Consider the following 13,576-nt stretch of genomic DNA (forward strand, 5'->3'; position numbering starts at 1 on the left):
TGCTGGGAGGGATTGGGGGCAGGAGGAAAAGGGGACGACAGAGGATGAGATGGCTGGATGGCATCACCGACTCAATGGACATGAGTCTGAGTGAACTCCGGGAGTTGGTGATGGACAGGGAGGCCTGGCGTGCTGTGATTCATGGGGTCGCAAAGAGTCGGACACGACTGAGCGACTGAACTGAACTGAACTGAATGTGTACCTAGTTGAAATATTTGCATCTCATTCCAGAAGGAGTTTTAAGTTTCTTTTTTCAATATATCAAATTTGGTTTACTTGTATGAAAAGAAATTTAACTGTAAAAGTACTGATTGAGTAACAAACTCCATAATTAATAATTACCCCATTATTTTGTTAACACAGACAAAAAGGACTATCATATATAAAGTATCCAACACCTAATAAGCCCACAAGTATATATTCAATGAGTGAATGAATATATATATATAAATATATCTACTTTATAACTGGAGAAACCGAGGTCAAAAGAAAGGTTTTTAGCTATAATTATGTATAACTCAGGAAATTCTCTGAAAATATGATTCATATATTCTTTTCCTATATTTCCTTAAAGGATAAAGAAAGTTCTAATAATGGACATTTCCTCTTTGAAAGGGAAACCTGGGAGTAATGTTTTACAGATAAAAAGCCTCAGATTAAAATTTCAGAATAAAAATAAGGAAGAAAATTATTTGATCTAAAATACCACTTCTGTGTTTCTTTTAATTAAAAAAGTCTGGAAAAATAGTTTAAATACTATGAATTTACAGAGTCTCATCAATTATGACTTGAAATTGTGGATAAGAAAAAGCTGGAAATCTTAGTAAAGTTATAACTTTTTAAAAATTGCATACACCATCTTATTCGTATTTTCCAAATGACTATTGCAAGTGGGAAATAAAACCAGAAATATAGCCATATCTTTACCTGCTATTGGCCCCACAGTTCTACTCTGAAAAGCTGTATTTTATGGCTGTTTTGCTGTTTAGTTGCTAAGTCATGTCTGACTCTTCTGCCATCCCATGGACTGTAGCCCGCCAGGCTCCTCTGTCCATGGGATTTCCCAGGCAAGAATACTGGAGTGGGTTGCCATTCTCCAGGGGATCTTCCCAACCCAGGGATGGAACCTGCGTCTCCTGCTTGGCAGACTTACCACTGTGCCACCTGCGAAGCCCGCATTTTTTGGCACTTAAGTCCCAAATGTATTTTCTCCCCTTCTTTGTTATAGAACCTTGATCAATGTGCCCAGCATAGAGAAATAAAAACAAAACCCCAGCGGTCTTTGCAGCTAGAGGTAGTCAGTGAGATGTCACCGGAAGTTGTTACGTGCGGCTTCCAGGGAAGCCCTCTGCCCTCTCCTTTCTTCTCTCCTAACTGAAACACAGTTCTGATGCCTGGCACTCCAACCTCCAGCTCGGACTCCCGAGGACACCCTGAGGATAGAAGTCATGTATTAGGATGACTAGAGAAGAAAAAGAGAGGAGTCCAGTTCTCTAGGAATCTTGGGGCTTCCCTTCTAGCCTTAGACGTCCTACTCCCCCCCCACCCCGACCCCCGTCTGCTTTTACTGAAGAGAAAATTAAACTCTAACTTGTTTAGACTATGTTTTTTGGAGAAGGAATTGGCAACCCACCTCAGTACTCTTGCCTGGAAAATTCCATGGATGGAGGAGCCTGGTGGGCTACAGTCCATGGGGTCGCCAAGAGTCAGACAGGACTGAGCAACTTCACTTCCTTTCTTTTCTTTTCTTTTTGAGTTTTCTGTTACATGCAACCAAATATAGTCCCAACTGATAGAACCACATCATACCTATTTGGCCTTTAGTTATTCACTTAACTTTTCTGTATCTCAGTTTACTCATCTTTAAAAATGGGCAAAATAACAGTACTGGCTCAGAGAATTGTTATAAGGATTAAATGAACTAATACATGTACAGTGATTATAATTGTAAGCAGAGCAGACTGAATGCTCAATGAATCCTGTCTGTCACTATTCTGCACTTGTACCATCCATAATACCATACTTGGAGTTTAAATGTGAAAGGAGAGTGTGTGTGAAGAGGCAAATTCGCGGAATTTGTTTCTTGCTGCATCCTTCAGAGTCAGAGACCTGGGCAAAGGGCCTAACAGAACCCTGATAATACAATAATGCATGCTTCTCAATTAAAATCACTTCAGAGATTCGCAAACACCTTCAGATAACCAAGTTCCTCTAGGCCTTTCCAGAGTGCTGAGATGAAGGTGAATGCTGAGGCTCGTTTGTGTTGGCAGGTCACTAGCTGACGGGCTCAGTGGCTGGAGCCCAAGTTCGCCGTTCCAGTGAGGGCCAGCTGGCTGGTTCCATTCCATGGCTTTAGACTGTGCAGTGTACTTAACCCTGGTTAATTGCCCTCTGAACAGGATTCCAAGTTTCAATTGTGTGGGAGAAGACATATGGGCGTGTAACTCAGCCATGCTGGAGAAACTGTCTGCCTTCTCCACCTGCCAGCAGGTGCACGTGGGTTGTAACAGGCTTTTTTTTTTTTAAGTGATTTCTGAGATCTTTTTCAGAAATCTGACTTTTTTTCCATCTGGTTTATTTAGGCTTCTGAGCCTTAGGGTTTTAACTTTAGAGTGCCTCTCAGATTAGCTTCACTCCAATTTTAATATAAAAATGAAGACAGTTGATATGTACTGAGGCATTCACTCTGAGTCAGCACCATTGTAAGTGCTAACTCATATCATCCCATTTGATCCCGACAAAACTCTACAAGGCAGTTATTACCATATCCACTATGTCCAGAGAAGGTTACCCTAAGCCACAAACAGTGGGGTGACTTGCCCAGCATCCCCGGGAGAAGCAGCAGCAGAGTGAGGAGAGAGCCCACACTCTTAGCCTGCACACAGTGTCTTAGTCATGAACTCTCCACTTCTGCCTCAACTCTTCAAGCCCCAGGTGGGCGGAGGTGTGACTATTTGACCTAGTGCCTTTAATTGTAGTTGTATTTTTATGACTTGTTATTCCACTCTTTCTTTACTCACAAAGGATGATAAAATCTCTCAGGCAAGATCAAATCCCAGGACTGTACTGTTTTTTGTGCTGGGGGCTTGTCTTCGGCTGGTCCTTTATCTGAGTTCACTATCAAAAGCCCACAGGAACTTCTGGTCTGTGGCTCCAAGGCCACTTCTCTGTGGACATTTTTCCTAAAGAGTCCATTCCTGCTAGTGATATCCAATTGAGGAGAATGATGTCTTGTAACACGTGCAGGAATAGGGCCCATTTCCTTGATACTAACTGGCATCATCAATGTATTAACAGCGTTTTGGCAGAGGCAGGGGGAGAGAGGAAGTGAAAGAACTTTTAAAAAGCAGAAAGCTATAAAAATGTATTTTACTTCTGTGATCTTCCTCCCAAAACCTACTGTTGTTGTTTAGCTGCTGAGTCGTGTCTGACTCTTTTGCGACCCCACAGACTGTACTCCACCAGGCTCCTCTGTCCATGGGGATTCTCCAGGCAAGAATACTGGAGTGGGTTGCCATTTCCTTCTCCAAAGGATCCTCCCAACTTGAGGATCGAACTCATGTCTCCTGTACTGGCAGGCAGACTCTTAACCACTGAGCCACCAGGGAAGCCCCCCAAAACCCATAACCCCAGTCTAATAATGAGAAAAACATCAGACAAATCCCAACTGAATGGATTCTACAAAATACCTGACCAGTACTCAGAACTGTCCAGGTTATGAAGAAAAGTCTGAAAAACTGTTACAGTCAAGAGAAGACCTGAAAACTAAATGTAATGTGGTATCTTGAATGGGATCCTGAGACAAAAAAAGAACACCAAGCAAAACCTAAGGAAAATCTGAATAGAGTTAATAATAAGAAGAATGCATTAGTATTGGTTAAGTAATTATAAGTAAATATAAGTAACACCCTGCTAACGTAAGGTGTTAATAATATGGAAAACTGCGTGAGGAGTGTTTGGGGACTCTCTGGACCATCTTTGCATTTTTCTGTAAATCTAGAACGTCTAAAAATGAAAAGCTTGTTAACTTGGAGCAAACATGGCAATATTGTCAAGTCCTAGCACACATGTGAGAATCTGCTGGGCTGGCTGACATACTGTTCTTTCATTTACGGAACTCAACACCCCTGTTGTCTGAAGAGCTGTGGGCAATTTATAAAGACAGACACCTTAGTTTTCATTATTTGGAGCTATCCATGAGGCACATTTTATGATCCCCGTGTTATGCAATCATGAGATCTTGCACAGGCATGGCTTGCTAAAGGTCACCGGGATGGGAGCCGAGCTGGGTGTGGAGCCCTGACTGCTAACCTCTCCTGGTACCCCTGCAGGCTAGGTGGGGAGATGGATGTCAACTAGCACCCACCAGTACTGGCCTTAAGCTGAATGGGGTGCTCCCTGCTCAAAGGCTGCACGGTGCAGGTGGGGAGAGAGAAATACATCAACAGTTATTTTCAACACAAGAGCTAAGTGCCAAGGCAGACAAGCGAAGAGCATGGAGAGAGTTGAGAGGAAAGGCTCCCCCAGGAAGGAGGTGGCTATTTAGTCCTAGAAAACAAAATCTCAGCCTGAAGTGCAGGTGAGGCCTGCTTAGGGAAAATGTATTTCCCAGTTCGTTAGGGGTCCTGCTGCGTCTGGCCTCTCAGCCCGTTCAGGCCTCCTCTTAGGGTCACGTGGAGGCAGGGGTGAGGCTGCAGCACTGAAACCCGCTTTCTGGAAGGGCAGTGATCTTACAGTCAGTGACCCAGATCCCGTGAGCGCATGGAAGGGCTCCAACAGACACGAATAGCAAAACAGAAAAAGAAGCTACTGTCCAATTTGCTTGGCTTCCTCCTGTGTCTCTGAAGTGTAAATGGAAAAGGGAAATCATGCAGGATTTTCTGGGCTGTGAGGTATGTTGGCACTCCTAGGAGAGTGTCGACAGCCTGAATTTTCTGTTTGTGCCTTTAGTGATTAGCTAGTCAGGACCACATAGACTAATGCAATTTTCTTACACCCTTTGCTAGCAGGGCACAGGCAGATCTTCGTAGGCTGTGAACCTCTGCTTGGTCCGTTTCCTCCCTGTGGGAGATGCAAGGAGTCATGGTAACTCTGTGCTCCTCTAGGCCCTGGTCTGAGGTACTGTACAAAGCCCATTCTGCAAATGCGAGAGATTGTTTTCTTTGTAATAGCGAGTCTCTGAATTAAAGAAGCAGTTCCCTAAATGGGAGGTCTCAAATCAGTTGTTATCTGCTAGTTTTATTCTATATATTTTTGAAATTATTTGCTCCTTTTCCTTGTTCTCGGAACATGGCAAGCAGCCAGCAAGTGGGCCCCTCTTCCATCCCTCCTTGGAGCCTTCTGTCACCACCAGCCCCTCTCAATGTCCTAGAAGTTCCTGCTCTCAAAGACAATGCCGCATCTTACCCCGAGAGAGTTAATACCCTTCCCTTCATGCTCATTTCCCTAAATCCAGAAGAGGAAAGAGACTCTATTTGCTGGCGCTGTCACCGGTGTGGTCTCACGGGCTGCACTTCTTCGGTAAATTACCCCAATAATTGTTCCGCCTTTGGGGGAAATTGGTCTTTTATAACATCTTCCTTTTATGAGTCTTCCTAACAGTAAAATTTCTTTCACACCTAGAGCTGGATTTTAAAAATGGTGCGTTTAAAAGGCTGGCTGAGGATGTATGTGGGGATACATACATAAGTTTACAATACCCAGGGGAAAAAAAGGATACAATCTGAGAATGTGATTTTTAAAGTGAATGCAGACCAGCTAGGAATCAGGATTTTTTTTTTTTTAGCATCTTTAAAGAAAAGATGGTAATCAGTATTTAGAGTTACACTGTTGAAAAATAAGCACCGAATGGTGGCTTACTAGACAGTAGTCATATCAGAAGATGTGTTCATCTATAACTTATTTGATATGATTTAATTTCTCTTGTAACAACTTTGTTACAGTGATAATATTAAATCATAAAAAGAGCATAATTGTACATCTGGCCTGAAGGATAAGAAATGGGGTACGTGCTAGCCTGCATTTCATGAAAACCAGCCACAAATCAGAGGAATACAAACAGAATTATTTTGAAACGACTTATAAATATTATATACATTACTGCTTTAGGGAAATAGCCTTCTTGTAAAAATGGCCAACAAGATTCCCTGATTGATTTATCCAATGAGCATGACTGTCACACCTACCACTACCCAAGGATGAATAAACCGAAGCTGCTGACACCGAGCATTCACAGTCTGCTTGAGTAAACAGGTAATTACCGTCCAACCTGGGAAGTTCTTTAGCAGAGGCACATAATCAGAACTAGGGAGCAACAGGGCAGAAGCAAAAGTCTGAAACAGGCCAGCATCTTGCTCTGCCCAATTTAGCTGGGCGGGTGAAACCTGACTTTTAAGTTGATGGTTGAAGGGAGAGGAAGAGTTCAGAAGGGCAGATAAAGGGCATTCTAGGCTGAGAGGCAGTCTATGCAAAGGAAAGAACAGAGAGAGCAGAGTGCCCCCTGGTATGAGGGGTTGGAGAGAAGGGAAGGACTAAAGGCAGTGCGGCAAAGGGAGGCAGGGCTTAGCTCACCAGGGCCTTATCCAGCTTGCTAAGGAGGTACGTGGTTACTCCATGGACTCCACCCCTCAGACTTTAATGGTCACAAGACTTACTGGGGAGCTCGTTAAAACAGATGCTGACTGGACGGGTTTGAGTGTCAGCTTTTCCAACAAGCACCAGGTGATGCTGCCGCTGCAGTATTTTTCAGGCCTCACTTGGGTAGCAAATAATCACCAATTCCAGTAGCTGGAATGGATCCCCTGTGTACTAAGATATGCTACTGTTAATCCTTTGAGAAGGGTCTAGGGTAGGACCTGGGCCAACAGCCTGGTGGGTTACAGTCTACAGGGTTGAAAAGAGTCGCACATGACTGAGCAACCAACACTGGGCAACAGAGCCTCTAGGATGTTGGATGCCCTCCAAAAGCTGCCTCCTGGGCTGACTGAGTGGCTTACAAACAAAATCTCTTATATGTTCTATGATGTGAGGAAGGTGGAGAAACGGAGCGGGCACAAACAAGCAGGTCTCGCTGTAAGAACCGCAATTTGGTTTTCTATTGAGAAACCACAGTGTTGCAACAAATAACCCCAGTTACCCTCAGCGGCTGATACTGGTTGTTGGCATGGCCCCAGGGCCTTCTCTCCTCAAGTGTTAAGTGTCAGGAGATTGAAATTTGCTTCCAGTCCACCTCTGCAGCAGACAGGTCATCCAGCCTGTGGTGGTGTCTGCAACAGCCCCACTTTACCGAGCTCAAAGTTGCCACTACGCAGAGGTGGCAAAGGAGCAGCGGAAATGAGAAATTCAAGATCTTGTTCTATGACCTCCCAGTTACTATTGTTTAATTATTTCTATAAGTGATTTTAAGTCATCCCTTAGTCCTTTCTAAAAATATAACATAGATGATAAAACTGACCATTTTTTCTTATAAAATATCAATATTTCAATATAGTAACAAACATTGAGCCAGCCCCCACTTCCTCAATATTCTCAGGAATGAAATAGAAATATGGAAAATGAATACACCAGACTCTGTCAAATAAAAGAAAACTCGGGTTTCTGCTGAGTAGATTGGTCGAGGTCGCCACCGTATATAAGCATGTGGGTATAAACATTCACACGGATGTGGCTGTATCTGCAGGTCCATTTCTAGCAGTTGGACACACGTGTTGCCTCTGCAGACGGCTGCTGCAGGATCGGGGTCAGCGTGTCACTGTGGTCTTGCTTAAAATTTTTCTGATATGATCACTTGCCTTTAAAAAGAGTAGAGAAGACAGAGGTCACCATGGTCGAACGCATGATGACATTTGCCACACCCTTTAGTCTGCTGGTTTGGGCAGTAACAATCATCTGGTCTTAAAGCTCTTCTTGTTCTATGTGTTTCAGGGGCAAAAAAGAAAGTCGTCAGGTCTCCTGAAGCTAAGTTACCCGGGCCTGAGTAATTTATTAAGGAAATAAATCTTTGAAATAAATTCCCTGTTAAGTCAGAATTTTTTCCAACTGTGTCCTTGGTTGACAGTTTCTGCCTTCTCTTCAGACAACAGTGAAACAAAATCAAAATGAGACGTAAAAAAAAAAAAAAAAAAATGAACTGGAGGGAAAGGCATGTTTTCTTTTTTAAACACAGGCTAACTTCGTCATTGATGCCCTTCCTACCACTTTGTCTCCCCCACATATACTATCACACAACTCTGGGGCAAAGCACTTTCCAGGTAGATGCTACATTGTTAAAATTTAATGGATAATTTCCATTATGGTATTATATATTTATAAGCAGAGAAGAAGCTACTTCCATAGACACTATGAGTATTAAACATTCATAGACACTATGAGTATTAAACATGCAACACTTATAATAACCCAGTTTGCAATCTCTGACTTAAATGAAATCTCCTTTTAGTGAATTGGAGTGAGCTCTCTGAAGCCATTTAGACACTAAAGTAAAGTTGGTACATGCCTGCTGTAGAAATAAAAGCTGGGATAATTCGGTCTGGAGCACTGTGTTCTGTAATCTGTGTTTCTTCTCCTTATAGGAGGTAGCACAATGTTTGAAAAAAAAAAAACTTAGCCAGGCAGTACTTCCTAAAACTCATTTGTCTACTTACATATTAATAGGTCCTCCACTTAGAAATTCTTCCTGCATTTTTTGGTTTCATCTGTGAGTGACTGAGCTAAAACATTTCAATATAATAGCTAATATCGAGCCAAACCTCACTTCCTCAGTCTTTTCAATACAAACATCTTCCGTCTCCAGTGTTGGACATGTCTCCTACAGCTAGGTCTGACATAGAAAATCAAGAGCTACGAGTATCCTTTACCTGTATTTTTCCCTCTTCCAAATCTTCAGGCTTCTCAATACTGATGAACTTTCGGGTATGGGTGTGTGGGGCGGGGCAGGAGAGGGACACACGTGCGTTCTGACTGCCTCCTAAAGACCGCTGCTTGGAGCTATTATTCAAGATACATACATTTATCAGTCTGAAGTCACCTTAACATCATCTACAATCCAGGTTAAAACGCCCTTGGAATTACTTAGTATAAACTCCTAAACCTGGCTTCTCATCAGAATTACCTGTGGTATTTAAAGATTCCTGTCCACCATAACCTTCTGAATGAAAAAGCTTTGGAGGTGAGCCTCACTCTGGTTCTTTAAAAGGGCAGCTCTGAATTTATCAATCCAAATTCTCAGTGAATCTCTAAAATATGAGAAAAAAATTTTGTATAACATAAACCATTATCACAATTAACAAAATTAAAAACTTTAGTGTCACTAACACGACTGAGCGACTTCACTTTCACTTTCCACTTTCATGCATTGGAGAAGGAAATGGCAACCCACTCCAGTGTTTGTTTGTTTGTTTGTTTTTCCTTTGGGCTGCAGAGCTCCGTGCTTCCCCAGAGCAGAAAGCAGAGGAAGAGCCTAGAGCGTGGCCCCATGGTGCCCACGAAGCCACTCCCACCCACTGCAACCCCACTCCAGTGTTCTTGCCTGGAGAATCCCATGGACGGAGAAGCCTGGTAGGCTGCAGTCTATGGGGTCGCAGAGTCGGACACGACTGAAGCGACTTAGCAGCAGCAGCAGCAGCAGTGTCACTAAATACCTAGTTCATATCAAATTTTCCTAGTCCTCTCAAAAATGTCTTTGGAAAATTAGTTTGTTCAAATCAGGACCCAAACTCAAATTAGGTGCATGTGTTATCTCTCATTTCTCTTAACGGTCTACCTTATCACGTCCCCTCCATTTCTTCACGCCACTGCCTTCCTGAAGAACCCAGAGTCGTCCTCAGGATGCGGTACCTCTGACGTGGCTGTCTGCTTCCTCATGGTGCCATTTTACTTTCCCCATTTCAGGTCTAGCAGATTGAGTAGATCCAGCCTCGTCTTTGGCAAGGATGCTTTATTGCTAGTACAGAGTACCTCACAGGGCATCAGTCAGGAGGCTCTACTGCCTGGACCTATGTTCAGGGTCATAGCGGCGGCTGCGCGGCGCTGGAGCCACAAGTGGCTGAGAGGAGCTACCTCACATCCAAGGTAGGTGCAGTGGCTGCACTTCGCTGGAGCAGCCGTGAATAGATATCCCACGTCCAAGGTAAGAGAAACCCCAGTAAGGCAGTAGGCGCTGAGAGAGGGCATCAGAGGGCAGACAGACTGAAACCACAATCACAGAAAACTAGCCAATCTGATCACATGGACCACAGCCTTGTCTAACTCAATGAAACTAAGCCATGCCGTGTGGGGCCACCCAAGACGGACGGGTCATGGTGGAGAGGTCCGACAGAATGTGGTCCATTGGAGAAGGGAATGGCAAACCACTTCAGTACTGTTGCCTTGAGAACCCCATGAACAGTATGAAAAGGCAAAAAGATAGGACACTGAAAGATGAACTCCCCAGGTCGGTAGGTGCCCAATATGCTACTGGAGATCAGTGGAGAAATAACTCCACAAAGAATGAAGAGACGGAGCCAAAGCAAAAACAATGTCCAGTTGTGGATGTGACTGGTGATAGAAGCAAGGTCCGATGCTGTAAAGAGCAATATTGCATAGGAAACTGGAATGTTAGGTTCACAAATCAAGGCAAACTGGAAGTGGTCAAAGAGATGACAAGAGTGACCGTCGACATTCTAGGAATCAGCGAACTAAAACGGACTGGAATGGGTGAATTTAACTCAGATGACCATTATATCTACTACTGTGGGCAGGAATCCCTTAGAAGAAATGGAGTGGCCATCATGGTCAACAAAAGAGTCTGAAATGCAGTTCTTGGGTGCAATCACAAAAACGACAGAATGATCTCTGTTCGTTTCCAAGGCAAACCATTCAGTATCACAGTAATCCAAGTCTATGCCCCAACCAGGAACGCTGAAGAAGCTGAAGTTGAACGGTTCTATGAAGACCTACTAAAAAGGAAATGGCAACCCACTCCAGTACTCTTGCCTGGAAAATCCCATGGACGGAGGAGCGTGGTAGGCTACAGTCCATGGGATCACAAAGACCTTCTAGAACTAATAACCAAAAAAGATTTCCTTTTCATTATAGGGGCTAAGACGCTTCAGTCATGTCCGACTCTGTGTGACCCCATAGACAGCAGCCCACCAGGCTCCTCTGTCCCTGGGATTCTCCAGACAAGAATACTGGAACGGGTTGCCATTTCCTTCTCCAATTATAGAGGACTGGAATGCAAAAGTAGGAAGTCAAGAAACACCTGGAGTAACAGGCAAATTTGGCCTTGGAGTACAGAAAGAAGCAGGGCAAAGGCTAATAGAGTTTTGCCAAGAGAATGCAAACACCCTCTTCCAACAACACAAGGGAAGACTCTACACATGGACATCATCAGATGGTCAACACCAAAATCAGATTGATTATATTCTTTGCAGCCAAAGATGGAGAAGCTCTATACAGTCAGCAAAAACAAGACTGGGAGCTGACTGTGGCTCAGATCATGAACTCCTTATTGCCAAATTCAGACTTAAATTGAAGAAAGTAGGGAAAGTCACCAGACCATTCAGGTATGACCTAAATCAAATTCCTTATGATTATACAGTGGAAGTGAGAAATAGATTTATGGGACTAGATCTGATAGTCAGAGTTCCTGAAGAACTACGGGTGGAGGTTCGTGACATTTGTACAGGAAACAGGGATCAAGACCATAGCCAAGAAAAAAAAAATGCAAAAAAGCAAAATGGCTGTCTGAGGAGGCCTTACAAATAGCTGTGAAAAGAAGAGAAGTGAAAAGCAAAGGAGAAAAGGAAAGATAAACCTGTTTGAATGCAGAGTTCAAAAGAATAGCAAGGAGAGATAAGAAAGCCTTCTTCAGTGATCAATGCAAAGAAATAGAGGAAAACAACAGAATGGGAATGACTAGAGATCTCTTCAAGAAAATTAGAGATATCAAGGGAACATTCCATGCAAAGATGGGCTCGATAAAGGACAGAAATGGTATGGACCTAACAGAAGCAGAAGATATTCAGAGGTGGCAAGAATACACAGAAGATCTGTACAAAAAAGATCTTCATGACCCAGATAATCACGATGGTGTGATCACTCACCTAGAGCCAGACATCCTGGAATGTGAAGTCAAGTGGGCCTTAGGAAGCATCACTATGAACAAAGCTAGTGGAGGTGATGGAATTCCAGTTGAGCTCTTTCAAATCCTGAAAGATGATGCTGTAAAAGTGCTGCACTCAATATGCCAGCAAACTTGGAAACTCAGCAGTGGCCACAGGACTGGAAAAGGTCAGTTTTCATCCCAATCCCAAAGAAAGGCAATGCCAAAGAATGTTCAAACTACCGCACAATTGCATTCATCTCACATGCTAGTAAAGTAATTCTCAAAATTCTCCAAGCCAGGCTTCAGCAATATGTGAACCGTGAACTTCCAGATGTTCAAGCTGGTTTTAGAAAAGGCAGAGGAACCAGATATCAAATTGCCAACACCCACTGGATCATGAAAAAAGTAAGAGAGTTTCAGAAAAACATCTATTTCTGATTTACTGACTATGCCAAAGCCTTTACTGTGTCCATCACAATAAACTGTGGAAAATTCCGAAAGAGATGGGAATACCAGACCACCTGATCTGCCTCTTGAGAAATTTGTATGAAGGTCAGAAAACAACAGTTAGAAGTAGACATGGAATAACAGACTGGTTCCAAATCAGGAAAGAAGTATGTCAAGGCTGTATATCGTCATCCTGCTTATTTAACTTATATGCAGAGTACATCATGTGAAATGCTGGGCTGGATGAAGCACTAGCTGGAATCAAGATTGCTGAGAGAAATATCAATAACCTCAGATATGCAGATGACACCACCTTTATGGCAGAAAGTGAAGAACTAAAGAGCCTCTTGATGAAAGTGAAAGAGGAGAGAGAAAGTTGGCTTAAAGCTCAATATTCAGAAAATGAATATCATGGCATCCGGTCCCATCACTTCATGGCAAATAGATGCGGAAACAATGGAAACAGTGTCAGACTTTATTTTTGGGGGCTCCAAAATCACTGCAGATGGTGACTGCAGCCATGAAATTAAGAGACACTTGCTCCTTGGAAGAAAAGTTATGACCAACGTAGACAGCATATTAAAAAGCAGAGACATTACTTTGCCAACAAAGGTCCATCTAGTTAAGGCTATGGTTTTTCCAGTAGTCATGTATGGATGTGAGAGTTGGACTATAAAGAAAGCTGAGCACTGAAGAATTGATGCTTTTGAACTGTGGTGTTGAAGACTCGTGAGAGTCCCTTGGACTGCAAGATCCAACCAGTCCATCCTAGAGGAGATCAGTCCTGGGTGTTGATTGGAAGGACTGATGTTGAAGCTGAAACTCCAATATTCGGCCACCTGATACGAAGAGCTGATCATTTGAAAAGACCCTGATGCTGGGAAAGATCGAAGGCAAGAGCAGAAGAGGACAACAGAGGATGAGATGAGTTTGAGTGAACTCCGGGAGTTGGTGATGGACAGGGAGGCCTGGTGTGCTGTGGTCCATGGGGTCGTGAAGAGTTGGATTCGACTGAGCGACTGAACTGAACTGATTACCCTTTTA

The sequence above is a fragment of the Bos mutus genome, chromosome 10, assembly GCF_027580195.1.
Source record: "Bos mutus isolate GX-2022 chromosome 10, NWIPB_WYAK_1.1, whole genome shotgun sequence".
Classification (NCBI taxonomy): domain Eukaryota; kingdom Metazoa; phylum Chordata; class Mammalia; order Artiodactyla; family Bovidae; genus Bos; species Bos mutus.